The 14,272-nt window shown below is 33.1% G+C and overlaps 3 long non-coding RNA genes across 3 annotated transcripts; 2 read left to right on the top strand and 1 right to left on the bottom strand.

Moving 5' to 3' along the window:
- The first annotated feature begins 549 nt into the window (after window positions 1-549).
- Window positions 550-1,924, top strand: LOC146957839 (uncharacterized). The gene is made up of 3 exons (XR_015024242.1): window positions 550-689; window positions 1,426-1,606; window positions 1,690-1,924. It is a non-coding gene; the product is annotated as an uncharacterized LOC146957839 (long non-coding RNA).
- Window positions 1,925-4,091: 2,167 nt separating this feature from the next.
- Window positions 4,092-5,371, top strand: LOC146957838 (uncharacterized). Its single transcript, XR_015024239.1, has 2 exons — window positions 4,092-4,439; window positions 5,094-5,371. It is a non-coding gene; the product is annotated as an uncharacterized LOC146957838 (long non-coding RNA).
- Window positions 5,372-6,391: 1,020 nt separating this feature from the next.
- Window positions 6,392-9,282, bottom strand: LOC146957837 (uncharacterized). Its single transcript, XR_015020088.1, has 3 exons — window positions 8,857-9,282; window positions 8,569-8,658; window positions 6,392-7,355 (listed from the first exon to the last, which is right to left on the bottom strand). It is a non-coding gene; the product is annotated as an uncharacterized LOC146957837 (long non-coding RNA).
- Between the last annotated feature and the right edge of the window lie 4,990 nt (window positions 9,283-14,272).

Raw genomic sequence — 14,272 nt, 5'->3', positions numbered from 1 at the left:
ATTGGCGGCACTTTGTATTTTTTCCTTTCGCTGCGAGCTTTAGTGCTTCTTGCACTTCTTGCAGAGACTTTAGTGATATATAGCTTTTGGAGTGAGATAATTGACCTTTTTGAAACTAATTGTCTTGAATTTGATGCTATATGTATGTCTGCGTAATGTAATGTGGTTAGAATTTAGAAGCATTAATGTTTTTTGAATTTGATCAAAATTTTCCCAATTTAAGAGTAGATTTTGGATAAGTTTAAGCATTGTTACAAACCTTATCTTGCTATCAGAGATTTAAGCTTTGTCACCCTGTGATATAATGTTGCTAGTTTAATTAAAGAAGTTTGAAGTAGTGCCACATTGTGTTCACTTACATAGCTCTCAATCTGATGGAAATGTTATATAATGGAAAGATTACATAGAGATGTCACATAGGCAGAACTCTTACGTTTTTAACATAATTAGAAATTGATAATGGTTTATGTTGCAGCCAAATTGATAATGTTTCTTTCAATTATTACAAATTTACAGTACTGTGCAAAGGTGGCTTACCACTGCTCCTGGTTCACCCACAACCCATTGGTACCAGTTACGATGTGTTCTCTCTCAGCCAATTTATGTCATGGCAGGGCAGGAAATTACCGGCAGGCTTCATTTGATTGCCCACAATGCACAGAGTTATACAATATATTTAACATTGTCTGGTTGGTATTTGTATCATTTCTTTTTCTTTTATTGCTATACTAGCATGAGGTGCATCATGTCGTTAACTAGAAAAATTTGAATTTGCATTAGCTAAAATGTGGGGTCCTGGTGCTGAACAAGGAGGGATTCTTCAAACATCTTCTTGTAAGCTTGATCTGAAAGAACCCTACTATAGAATGTCTAGGGTAAGATTGTTACATAGAATTGCCACATAAACATAAAGACATAGAAGAAGTCATGTTTAGTTTATATATAGAAGATAGATGGTAGATAGATCAATATAGATATAGATTTGGTCATCAACCTATACATAAGCTAAGTATAATTGTATAAATGCTGTAAGGTCAAAAGTCATATGCGTAGAAACATATCTGATTGTATAATCCAGATTTAAGCTTTGTTACAAACAATATATGGCTGTTAGAAAACTGGATAAAAATACTCGCAATTATGATGTATCTAATGTATTATTTTTTTTGTGCATACTGAATATTATACACTGATGTATGTTTTTCTGCACAGCTGACCTGCATATTTTGGTGTTAGGGAGTGTTTGAATTTCTGTTTTGGCAGTGTGTATGATTGTTATGGATGATTGTTTCTTTTCAAGGTGTTTCGTCTTTAGCGTTGCCCTTGTATTTCTTTTCTTTGCGAGAGTCGGTAGTTCTTATAACTTCCTATGCTAATAAAAATTTGATGATCCAAAGATTAATATAGATGTTGAGTGTTTTGAAGGAGGGTCGACTTGTTGGGGACTGGTGGCTCGCAACTGTGAAGGCATTGTTAGTGCAACAGTCACTTTGAGAGAAAATATAAAGACATCACCACTAATGGCAGAAGCAATGGGATTGAGATGGTGCCTAAAGTGGATCAAAGAGATGGTGCCTATTTGTGCACCTTCAGAAAAAGCTAAATAGTAAGTTCTTGTAATTTATAATCGAGTCAGTTGTTTTTTGCTTCTAATCTGTATCATCGACGCTTAATTTTATTTGTGAGCAGCATTCTGTTCTCTGTGGCTGTTCCTTTGGTTCCTTATTCCGGTTTGTGGAAGAGGAGGAAATAGGAGCGAAGATCACCGAGAAGGAGATCAAGATCAAATTTGTCCGAATATTATGATAATTAGTTTTTTTTCTTAGTTTTCTAGATTGTAGGAATATTATTAAAATATTTATGATTTTGTATGAAAATTATTTATGTATTGTACAAATATTATAATGATATGTGGTTTAATTAATTTGTCGTATTAAATAAAAAAAATTATTTCTTTAATTTATTTGTGTTTATTTAATTTTATTTCTCTAATTAAAATCAAAAAGTGGGGGGAAGGGATCAAAAAAAAAAGGTGAAGTACATTACTGGCGGACATTTCCGTCAGTAATGCAAATTCGATTAACATTACTGGGGGGATAAATCCGCCAGTAATATTATGACAAATATGAATCTACATTATTGAGGGATTATTCCATCAGTAATTACTGGCGGAATAATCCGTCAGTAATTACTGACGGAATAATCCCTCAGTAATGCTTTGTCAGGACTACATCCTCGTTACTGAGGGAAAAATCCGTCAGTAACATTTCTACCGCTCATATTACTGAGGGACTCGAATCCGCCAGTAATTCGTATTACTGAGGGATTTTTTGCATTACTGGGGGATTATTTCCACCAGTAATAACCAAAATTCTTGTAGTGTTTCTTAACCTCAATATATCATTTTTGTTTTTTGCGTTACATAGCATTTTTCACTAGTAGAAATTTGTGATTTTCCTGCGGATTTTCATGCGAAATGATATCCGTAGGAATACTTGTAGATTTTGCTGCGGATTTTGTCATAAATCAAAGAGCATTGCTATTTATCTAGAGTTTTTATCAAGAATTTATCAAGAAAATGTCCCAACCAATTAAATTTGCTATTTGGCGGAAATCAAGGGAGGTAATGGTGTGTAATCAAGTAAAGGTGTTAGCAAATACATTGTCTTGAAACTTTCTTGGTAAAGTTTGTCATTGTGTCTATCATTTCCCTAAATCAAATTTGTTTTTTGAGCAAATTTTCATCATGCCTTTTTCATCCGCTGTGTTTTTTCATCGTGCCTTTTATATTGAAAGAAAGACGAATATCATGTGTTACATTTTTTGAACTCTGGTGGAATAGGTCTAGGGATAACCAATGGTTTCTACTTTCGTTTGGTAGGAAATGAAGAACTTTTGATGCAAATGAATAAGTTAACCTCCGGAAAATATCAGAGAAAAATTAAACAATGCAAATTGGTGTGGCTCTTTTTTATTATTTTTGAAGTTCTTATTTGAAACTGTGACTAATAAATTTGTCATTTTGAGAGTGCGCTTCTCCTTAAAGTCTGAAGTTCGATTCTTTTAGTGTCAGTTTGAGCGGCTAATTTAGCTTCTTCAAAAAAATTATTTTTTTGACATTTGTGGCATGTGTGGTCCCAATCATGGATTTTATGCTACATTGAGGGTGTATTTGTTTCAAGTTATATTTGAAGATTTGTGGGAATAAAATCATAAAAATGCATATGCCTATGTTTGTTACAAGTTTTCTAAATTTTATTTCCGGGTATAAAATGTTCCTGGGAATAGAAAAGTTTTCCCAAAGAAAACGGAGGGAATAAAGTTCCCATGGAGATGGGAATAAAATTATGTGTAATTACATATTATATTTCCAATTTTTATGTTCCTTGGAATATTATAATGTTAACCAAACATCTTTTTTCTAAATACCTTAGAATAAAATTTCTATCTTTATATTCCAAGGAATGTTATTCTTGGGAATAAATTTGATACACTTGAAACAAACACACGCCCTGAGATTCTATACTACCAAGATATGTAAATCTCTTATTTCCTTATTGATAATTTCACCATTGTTAATTTACATATGCTATGACGTATATTGTGTCTTTTGTAAGTTGTTCCATTATGTGATATGTGATATGTCACATTGATAACACATTTTGCTTAACTTCTAAGACTATGCCGAAATTGGCTTTTTAATGATCAACAAGGTTACTTTGTAGAGAAAAGTGAAAGGATGTCAAAACATTTATTGAGGAAATCGATGGTTGTTTTTTCATATTTTTGTGTTTACAAATCATATTCATAGAATTGTAGTGACTACCATGTTCCTCTGATTGATGACGTTTTTTTAGTTAAGTTTTATTCAAGGGGACTTTGAAGAACAATTTTTTACTATGCATACATGGATAATTGTTAATCAATTTCTTTTTGGCTACAGCATACAGCAGTTGGACCCATACAAATACTAACTGAAGGCAACTAAGTGTAGGTTGTTACTAATGTAGGACCGCAAGATTTGAAAGCACCCACGTAACAAGGATCATATGGAGTGGTCACTTCTATCAATTAATTTGATAAAGGAAAAAGATTGGTGAACACCCTTTTGGTGATACACCCTCCTACCACTCCTTAGTTGGCAATAAAAAAATATTAAAATAAGAAACTGATCTGGCATGGAAATATTAAAACAAAAAAAACAAATCCCCATTCTCTCTCTCTCTCTCTCTCTCTCTCTCTCTCTCTCTCTCTCTCTCTCTCTCGTTCAGTTTCATCTCCAAACCTTCTCTGTTCTCTCTCTTAGTTTCATTTCTGCCAACAACTTTCTCACCTCCACTCCATACATCACCCACACCTACATTGTCTCCTCCCCTCTCTACGTTTTGTCAGAACTTTTGGGGTTGGATTCACCGTCATGACTGTCTCTGTTCTTGAAGGTGAGTTCCATCTCAAAAAATTTCTTTAACTTCTACATTGGGGGTTTGCATTGAGGGTTTTATATGTTTATGTGTGTTGAAATTTGTTCTTCATATTTGATATGAGTTACACATTGATATGAGACAATTATTTATTTTAAGTTTTTGGGTAAATTTCTGCAAGATTAGGTTATGAGTTATGATATGGGTTACTAGGTTGAAAATGAATGAGGTTTGTGAAGAAATAGTAAGAAAGGAGATAAACTGGTAATAAAAAAATATGGATACGCCTTTGTTAATAATTGGTTAAGGACAAATCATTTTTGGTTAGTTTGCTTAAAGTCTGTCAAACAATAAATATCATTCACCTCTCATTTTATTACCATCAGTCACAAATCATGAGTTTGGTGTAACAGTATGATGTTGGAGATTTTCTTAGGTGTGTTTGTGATAAGTGGTATGCTATTGTTTTCACTATGCTAGATGTAAAGACAATATGTGATATTGAATTTCTTTTGGTGTTATTTCAATTTGTTTTTAACATTGAACTTGTTGGGTTATGTTTGTTAGATAATGGAAGCTTTGTGTATTGCTCTCATATAAAATCCAAATATTAACTTGTTTAGGTGAGTAGTTTATCACTTTATTGTTTTAATTTTCTTTTGTTTAATGCAGGTTATGTTAAAACGAAGCAAACTCAATTGTTGACGGGCAAAGATTTCTCTACAGAAAGTCAAATAGGTATTGACACCACTATGAAGAATTTAAAGTGTTCTCATTGGCCAAGGACAAACCACTATGGATAATTTGAAGCTTTCTCATTGCCAAATGAAAAATTAGTTGAATATATGTAGGATTATTGACTGCTAAAAAATTTGTAAAGTAGTTTTGGGACATAATGTACATAATGTAGTAACTAGTGAGGCTATGATACAACTATTGATTATGCGCGATTTGATTTGAGTCTTCTAATATTGATGATAAGTTGTGTGAAATTTCAAAGTTTTGACAGGAACTTGCAAACTAACCAAATATTTGAAGCGTTTATCCATTTTTTAACAAAGGGTTAACCTTTTTTTTCCTTCATGTGTCTAATTTCTGAAAAAATAGTGGTCACGCATATTAAAAAATGTGGTCACACATACCATATATTTGGCTAGCTTATCTTTACCAGGTATAAATAATCTTGTTTTAGGCAAATCAAACACATAATCTAATTTGATCACTGCACTAAAAGCCTTTACAACCATAAATAACTTATTTTACAATATGCGAGTTTATCACGCCTAAAGACGGACAAGTTCTAATTTTTGAAAAAATAGTGGTCACGCATATTAAAAAATATGGTCACACATACCATATATTTGGCTACTTATCTTTACCAGGTATAAATAATCTTGTTTTAGGCAAATCAAACACATAATCTAATTTGATCACTACACTAAAAGCCTTTACAACCATAAATAACTTATTTTACAATATGCGAGTTTATCACGCCTAAAGACGGACAAATTCTAATTTCTGAAAAAAATAGTGGTCACGCATATTAAAAAATGTGGTCATACATACCATATATTTGGCTAGTTTATCTTTACCAGGTATAAATAATCTCGTTTTAGGCAAATCAAACACATAATCTAATTTGATCACTGCACTAAAAGCATTTCCAACCATAAATAACCTGTTTTACAATCGGCGAGTTTATCACGCCTAAAGACAGACAAGTTCTAATTTATGAAAAAATAGCGGTCACATATTTGTAAAAATGTGGTCATACAGACCATATATTTGGCTAGTTTATATTTCCCAGATGTAAATAATTTCGTTTTAGGCGAATCGAACGCATGATCTCATTTGATCACTGCACTAAAAGCATTTCCAACCATAAATAACCTGTTTTACAATTGGCAAGTTTATCACGCCTAAGGACGGACAAGTTCTAATTTATGAAAAAATAGTGGTCACGCATGTGTAAAAATGTGGTCATACAGACCATATATTTGGCTAGTTATCTTTCCCATGAGTAAATAATATCGTTTTAGGCAAAATATATACATGCGAAGATTTCCGATTCCAAGTACACAACAACAAGTAGTGCTTGAAGCACAACTCTGATATCTACTACAAACGGTTGGTGGGTTCCCAGGTGAAGCAGGAGATGGTCCAGGATTTGGGGGATTTTGGCCCTTCTTTATGGGATAGGAAGACTGCATTTCAATTCCACATTTGCCTCCCATGCTTGTTGCTAGATTACGTTCCATTCTTAAATAGCCCGATTCTCCCCAGCTCTTACCCCATGAATTCCTTACTATCCAATAATCGACTCCATTTTCTGTTCCATACCCAACAGCGGTAACACCATGGTCTAATGCTGTCCCACATTTTCCTGTGAATATACCCTGCAAAAGTTGTGATAAGTATAATACCTAAAACCAGAAAACAAAGAAAGAAATTCACATAGATACGTACAAGAGAGTCTAGCAATACTTTCAGAAGGCCTTGTAAATTCTTGTGAATAGCAGAAATAACAATAATAATTCAAGTATCATATTCGAGCTACGAGTAATTTTCTGAGTTTAAACCATTTACTCATATTCGAGCTACGAGTATAGAGAAAATAGAATTGCGGCAAAGGAAACAATTACAATGCAAAATAACATTGATATTTCCATTGTTCCTTCTTTGTACATTTATAAGTGATTTTACAGTACACACATGAATTCGTGGAACATTACAATCATATCATTTACATGGTGAATATGTACTCGACACAATAAAACTGAAACTAAATAAGGTAATCATGTGATATACATGGTCGAATAAGTAAATCACATAATAAAACTAAAATTAAAAAATTGAACGAAGTCGTTTGGAGTTGATTCATCTGAGCTTGATTTCCATCAATGATTTGGTTTCAAAAACCTGCATCAATCTTACCTGAAAATGAACCATTTATTATACATCAATACCTTTAGTCTGGAACAATTATACACTACATGCATTTCACACAAGAAGTTAATTTTCTCGTCCAACAGTCTAACACATCTCTAATTATAATAACCATTGCAGTACATTTCAATAATCATAATAATAATAGTAACAATAACATAACAATGATAGGAAACCCTATCTACGTTATTACGCAGAAAAAAAACTAATACAAGTGAAAATATGTGGGAAAGACTTCCCTTTCAAACATTTGTTTCGTAAAAGATTCAGGGCCTTGTTTGATGTCCACTTTTTCACCTACTATGTAAAGTCCCAATGGTGGAAAGATGTGAAACAAAAATGACTCAAAAACTTTAATCAAATCTAAATTAAAATATGTCATTAATGGTCCGGCAAACCTCAATGTGTTGAATTTGTGTGCTTCACCATTTGATTGACCTAAAGTATTATTTTGTGTTGGAAAATTACAGTTAACTAAATTGATTATCCATATGACCATAATCTTTCAGATGCGTGACCATTATTTTTCCAGAATTTTGATATTGTCCGTCTTTAGGCGTGCAAACCTTGAGGATTATAAATCTTGTAAAAAAGTTTAAAGGTACATAGGATTAGGAGAATATATAGAACCACTGGACAACATTGAAAACTAACTACATATCAAAATATTTGGCATAGAATTATAGACTCGATTAGTATCAAAACCACATAATTATGTTAGCTTAGCTTAGCTCTAACAAAGATCAATATTACTAAATTCGGAATCTATTACTAACTGTCACATGGTACTTACATAATTTTTTTTATGTATATTTCTATCCATTTATAAACTAGACATAATCAGAATCAATCTAATTCTCACACTATGATAACTCTATAAACTTTAACTATAAACTATTTATATAACAAAAGATAAAATTTAGTCAAAACTATTTTTATTTAAGTTATAAGTTGTTTTCATAAGCTACCTTGGAGGGCTTATTGAAATATGCTAATAACATATCTTATGTACATGTTATAGGTGGTATCAATAATCTCTCCCAAGCAGTTTCAAACATTCTTAGGCTAGCAACAAATTAAAACAGACCTTTGTTAGAACAATAAACATCATAATCAACAAGTTAAATTGAGTTTAACAAAGACATTATGAAAACTATTCTTTCAAAAATAAAAAAAGTCATTGTGAAAATTATGAATTTACCAGAGACTATCCCAAACTTCTGTCAAACAAACTTTATCACTCAATTAACTTCAGATCCTCCAGAATCTAAGATAAATTGCATTTATATTTCTATAAACAAAAAAAACCTTAATTAGATATTATTGTTATGGATGGAGCAAATTGAGGTTTACAATATTCACAAAAATGCTTAAATCTAATTCAAATTAGATTGATATGAGGAACAAAGATCACCCAAAAAATGAAGACCTAATAGAAATCACAAAATGTAACAACAAAATCAACCAAGAGGAATATGAAAGAAAATACCTGAGTTGAAAAAGGAACAGCCAGAAAGAGATATTCGGGAAAGAGATCTTTGACAACGGAGATGAACACACGACGGATTATTTGGGGCGAGTGAGTGAAAAGGGTGGTTCAACAAAGGACACCAGAGATGGAGAGAAAGTCGATGAATAAAAATCGTGACGGCAAACGGCGGCGATGCCGCCGACGGCAAGGGTGTGGGGGAATGAAGAGGAATGAAGAAAATGGAACAAGGGTGAGAGAGAGAGAGAGAGAGCAGTGGGCGAATGAATTGGAAATTTGGGAGAGAGGGGTACAGTTAAAATTGATTTTTTTGTCATTTTTAATTTTTTTATGTGACATGTAATTTAACTGTTTTTTAATTATTAATGACATTGCCACATAAGAGTGGTAGAAGGTGTATTGCCACCTATGGTGGTATACCTATCAGGACTCTTTGATAAATAGACCCAATGACATTATTGTGTCCGATGTTTTCACCCATTAGAAAAGGAAAATGATTTGTGACAGTCATACTCACTAACACAATAAGTGAAAGGAAATAAAGAGAGTAATATGATAAATGTAATAAGTTAGTACTTATGTAACATAAGGAAAGTGATTAAGAAAAAAAAATAAGGCACTGCCAATCCGACTCTAAACATGTTCAATGCAATTGGAGTATTCTAAATAAACAAGTTCAAATAAAAAAAATCCAAAGGTATCATCCAAGTCAGATTTATAAAGCACAAAAAACATGTTCAATGCAAAAAACCAATTTTGTTGTATAAGTTTTGATAGATGGATTATGAATCTGGAGCAGTCTTCATTGAATCCTAGAAGACATCAATGGTCTTCAAATTGAAATAATATCCTGTAACAAATATTGAATAATAAATCGTAAGATTATAAAAATAAATATCACATATTTCTATATAATATTTATTAATTTTAAAAAAAACACTATATTCCCGTTGTTTCAAGCATCTGAGGGTGATGCATAGTTCAGGTACACTGTGGGTATTGGTTTTATGATTGGTGCCGGAAGAAAGAGGCTTGTGTGATTAATCTAAAGCTTTCTCAACAAACAAACATTTATCCACGTTGAGAAACAGGTTGTGCAATTTTTTAAAAAGAAAATCAAGTAATTTAACAAAACCATCCTTTAATTTCAAATGATTTAAAATAGTGAAAACTGGTCTTTGTCGAAATCAAAGTGCGTGTAAGTTGCTAACTTATACCTTAATATTTTTAGACAAGTGTAAATTAGGAGTCCCGTGAGATTTACTAGAACACACCTACTAGTGTTTTTGTGAAGGAGTATTTTAGAAACATGCACCTTAGGGTGTATTTAACAAATTTTTAGTTATCACTTCCTAACTTACTTCTTTTAAAATTGAGTGAGTGTATTCTAGCAAATGTCTACAAAAACTGTTGACTTACACCCACTTATATGTTAAAAGGGATATTTTTCATAACATGCACATCAAGGTACATTTAACTGTTTTTAGTTATAACTTGTTAAAATACTCCTTAATCAAATTTAGTGGGTTTACATTAACTATTGACTCAGGAATGTAGTTATATCAATTTCACTTGATATTAAGTTGTGTTGATGGTCAGAGTTAATGTCTAGTGCAATAGGGGAGGGTGGAAGTGTGATTACCATCCCACAACATCATAGTAACAAATATTAACATACCAACATTTCTCGTTCAGAAAAAGTATATAAATTCAAGTATTAAAGAAAAGAAAGTGTGTAAACTTTATACCCATACTCGGACGGAAGATTTGTTTGACCCCTCGAGTAAGCTTCTTTCTACTCGTTTGTTTGAATTTGGAGTGGAAATCTTTACCTTCTTCAAATTACTTGAGCGATTTATAATATATCGGGTAAAGTCTAACTCAGTTTGTACGTTCCGAATTCCTATAAATTCAAATGTAATGAGATTGTTTAAAAGACATGTCGGAGTTTCGGATGGCCCCACCCAACCTGTATTTTCAACCTCTTCGGTTTCAAAATTTTTCTGCATGTAAACAATACCAAATATTATGGTTAGAACTTCTCAACTTAATCATATAAAACTGCTAAATATGATGAGTCTATAGGTTTTGGTATTGTTAATGCTTGTGTTAGTATTGGATTATCAGACAAAGCACACAGTATTCTTGATGAGATGAATGCTTTGGGAGGCTCTGTGGGTCTTGGGGTCTATGTGCCGATCTTGAAGGCTTACTGCAATTGATATAATTTTGTAGCTGTCTTGATTAGTGTGAATTCTTTGGATTAATAGCATTATTTTTGCTTGGTCTCTGGTGAGGTAGTGGTTTCTAATTCTTCTCACTTCCTTCCTCTTGATTGAGCAATATTGCTCAATCTCATTCACAATCTCTCTAACAGATTCGGTTCCTTCACTGCTTGTACAAACCAATGGTTCTCAGATTTCATACCCAAACCCTACCCCCTTCACCACCGAGCTTCACATCGAGAGATTTCTACACTTCACCACCGAGCTTCATTCTCAGTGAGACATGAGAGATTTGACATCGAGCATCAATCAGCGAAGAAACTTCTCAGATTCGAGCTTCTGAGATTCGATTCACTTCTCAGATTCGAGGTAAACTGTCTTCTCAGATTTGGTTTTTGCTTAAACATTAGATGCTGAGGTAAACTGTCTTCTCTAATTTGACTTTTGCATCAATCAATGTGCTTGTTAGATTTATTTGGTGATGAAATTGGATAAATTTTTAGTTAAGCTATAATAAGCTTTTAATAAGCTAGTTTGTAATTGTTTTCATTTTTGCCAGCGTATCCAAAACTGTGACTATTAATGATGTCGGAGAAGTTAATTCGGAGAAATTCAACTGTGATGCTAATGTTATCACTGATGGTGTCAGTGTTGCCGGTATTGCTAATTTGTCGAGTTATTTCACCTATGGCAGCTGTAATGAAAAGAATGCTTGCCAAAAGATTCTGGAAAAGACTGGGCTTAAAGGATATCGGGTAATTTGAAATGTTACAACATAATATTTATTGCTTTTGTGTTCTTGTCCATAGTTCTAATATTAAGCTCCTGACACCTTAGCAACAACTATAATGCATGCATGTCATAGCATTCATTTACAATACCTTTTTTAGATTTAGTTACAAATATGATCAGGGGTCTTGTATAGTCTTATAACATGCGTTTGTGTATTTATTCCTGACTCGTACATTCACATAATTTGTTTGATCGGCTGTCCAATGTTGTAGATTGGAAAAACAAAGGTATTCTTGAGAGCAGGTCAGATGGCTGAACTAGATGCTCAGAGAGGTGAAATAACCTAATTCATTTCTTAGGATAGATGTAATTTTATTTTCACAAAGTATAGACGTCCTTAATTAGAACAGTGTGTCTCAGAGAAGGCAGATGCAGTAGGAGGCCTCATTACACAATCATTCTCCATTCTCTACATATTTAATTTAATATACACAACATGCTTTTTCTAGGAAGACTCACATTCAAACTCTATGAGAAAATGAGAAGGGTGGTCGCTGCTGTGAAAATTCAAAAGAACATACGCAGTTACAAAACTAGGAAGGTGTATAAAAAACTGCATATGTCAGTACTTACTTTGCAAACAACTTTAAGGGCCATTGCTGCTCGCAAGGAATTCAGATTTAGGAAACAGACCAAAGCTTCCATCATTATTCAGGTTTTGGTCGAAAACTAATTTAGATTATCTACTATGGAGCCATTAGTGTTATAAGATTGATATAAGATTGATATACCTTAAAACAATGCTGAAAAATTCAGGAACGAGTTCATGCAACTTCTGCTAAGCATGTTTATTTACATATATTGCTATATAAAAAACTTCATCACAATTGTTCAATTTGATATGCAATCTCTTGGTGCATTCTTATGTGTTCGATGATAACTATTAAAATTTCCATTTTTATTCTTACATTGCAACTTCCTCTGCAGCTTGATGAGTGGTGGGAGCAACTAGTATCAACTGTTGTCGACTGGGTGACAGTGGATGGGCAAAATGTAGTTGTCTGGTATAATCATGTGAAAAAGCTTCTCACACGCAGGAGCTACTATTGTGAATAGAATTGTAATGCACCTTCAGTGACTTAAATTTCCACTAGTGTTTTGGTTTTTGAATGTTTAAACCATGTACTTTATCTCTTGTTTTGATTGTTACTATTAAAAGAATTATATTTATGGGATTTAGAAATTTTTAGTTATATATTTATGTATTGTAAGTATTTATTAATATATTTATTTAAATTGTCAACAAAAATTGCCCCATTCAATTTTTTTTTTTTTTATAAAAAAAACTAAACATTTGCGACTGTTGTGAAGGATCGCAATTGCACCATTCAAATTGTTTTTTAAAAAACTAAACATTTGCGACTGTTGTGAAGGGTCGCAATTGCACCATTCAATTTTTTTTTTTTAAAAACTAAACATTTGCGACTGTTAGGAACTGTCGCAATAGCATTTGCGACGGTTGGAGCGACTGTTCTACGGAGGGTTGCAAATGACTGTTGCGACCTCAACATTAGCGCCTGTTGGGGAACAGTCGCAAATGTACATTTGCGACCCTTCTAACAGTCGCAATCGTCAATTTTAAAGGTCATAAAACGCGTTTTTTCTTGTAGTGATTGTAGAAATTTACTACTCCTACATACATGCAATATGCCAGATGAATTTGGTACTAGGTGAGTACATACATGTCTTGTGAGCCACCAGGATAGTTATTTAGTGGCTTGGCTCCACCTTCATATGCTGCTTCTGCCTCCTCATCCTTCATATCCTTCCTCTGCCTTTGCCTCCTCATCCTCCATATGTTACTTTTCAGGCTGGGGATCAGGCTCATTCACTTGAGATGCTTCGGCAAACCCTTTCCCATGCCCCTGCCCCTATGCACTCTCCTGTCCTCTACATCCTCTCCAATCACTATCACCTTGAGAAAGTAGTAATGAAAGGTTTGTTTTTTTCTAAGGCGGTCCAAGTGGTCCATTTCTAAAACATGTAACATCACATATACATACAATTAACCAAAAAAACCAAAAACAACATATATAACAATCTAGTTCGGAAAATATAATTTGAACAAGTTCAGTGACATGATGGGAGTTTCTGATTTTGACTTATATATAGTACGTGTTCAGATTTTATAATACGTATTGTGGTTCAAATTTTAAAATCCAAGCAAAGGGTAATTTTAAAAAGGAAAAAATAAAAGGCACTTGAGTAACACATTGGTGGAAAAAGTAAAAGTCTAAAACTTAATTGATATGGGTTGGATAAAAAATTTGAATTTTGTATATCAACAAACATGAATCAACCCAATCTAATGTTGAGCTGTTTAGGTTGGGTGACCGATTTGTTCATTTGAAGTCTTCTAGTTCTCTCTTCCAGTCTATTTTCTTTCCTTATTCAAGGCT

This window comes from Medicago sativa, chromosome 1, assembly GCF_051527215.1.
Source record: "Medicago sativa cultivar Bolivia chromosome 1, Bolivia_mono, whole genome shotgun sequence".
NCBI classification, from domain to species: Eukaryota; Viridiplantae; Streptophyta; class Magnoliopsida; order Fabales; family Fabaceae; genus Medicago; species Medicago sativa.
The sequence above is the reverse complement of the archived record's forward strand: the minus strand, read 5'-3'. Positions and strand labels throughout refer to the sequence as shown.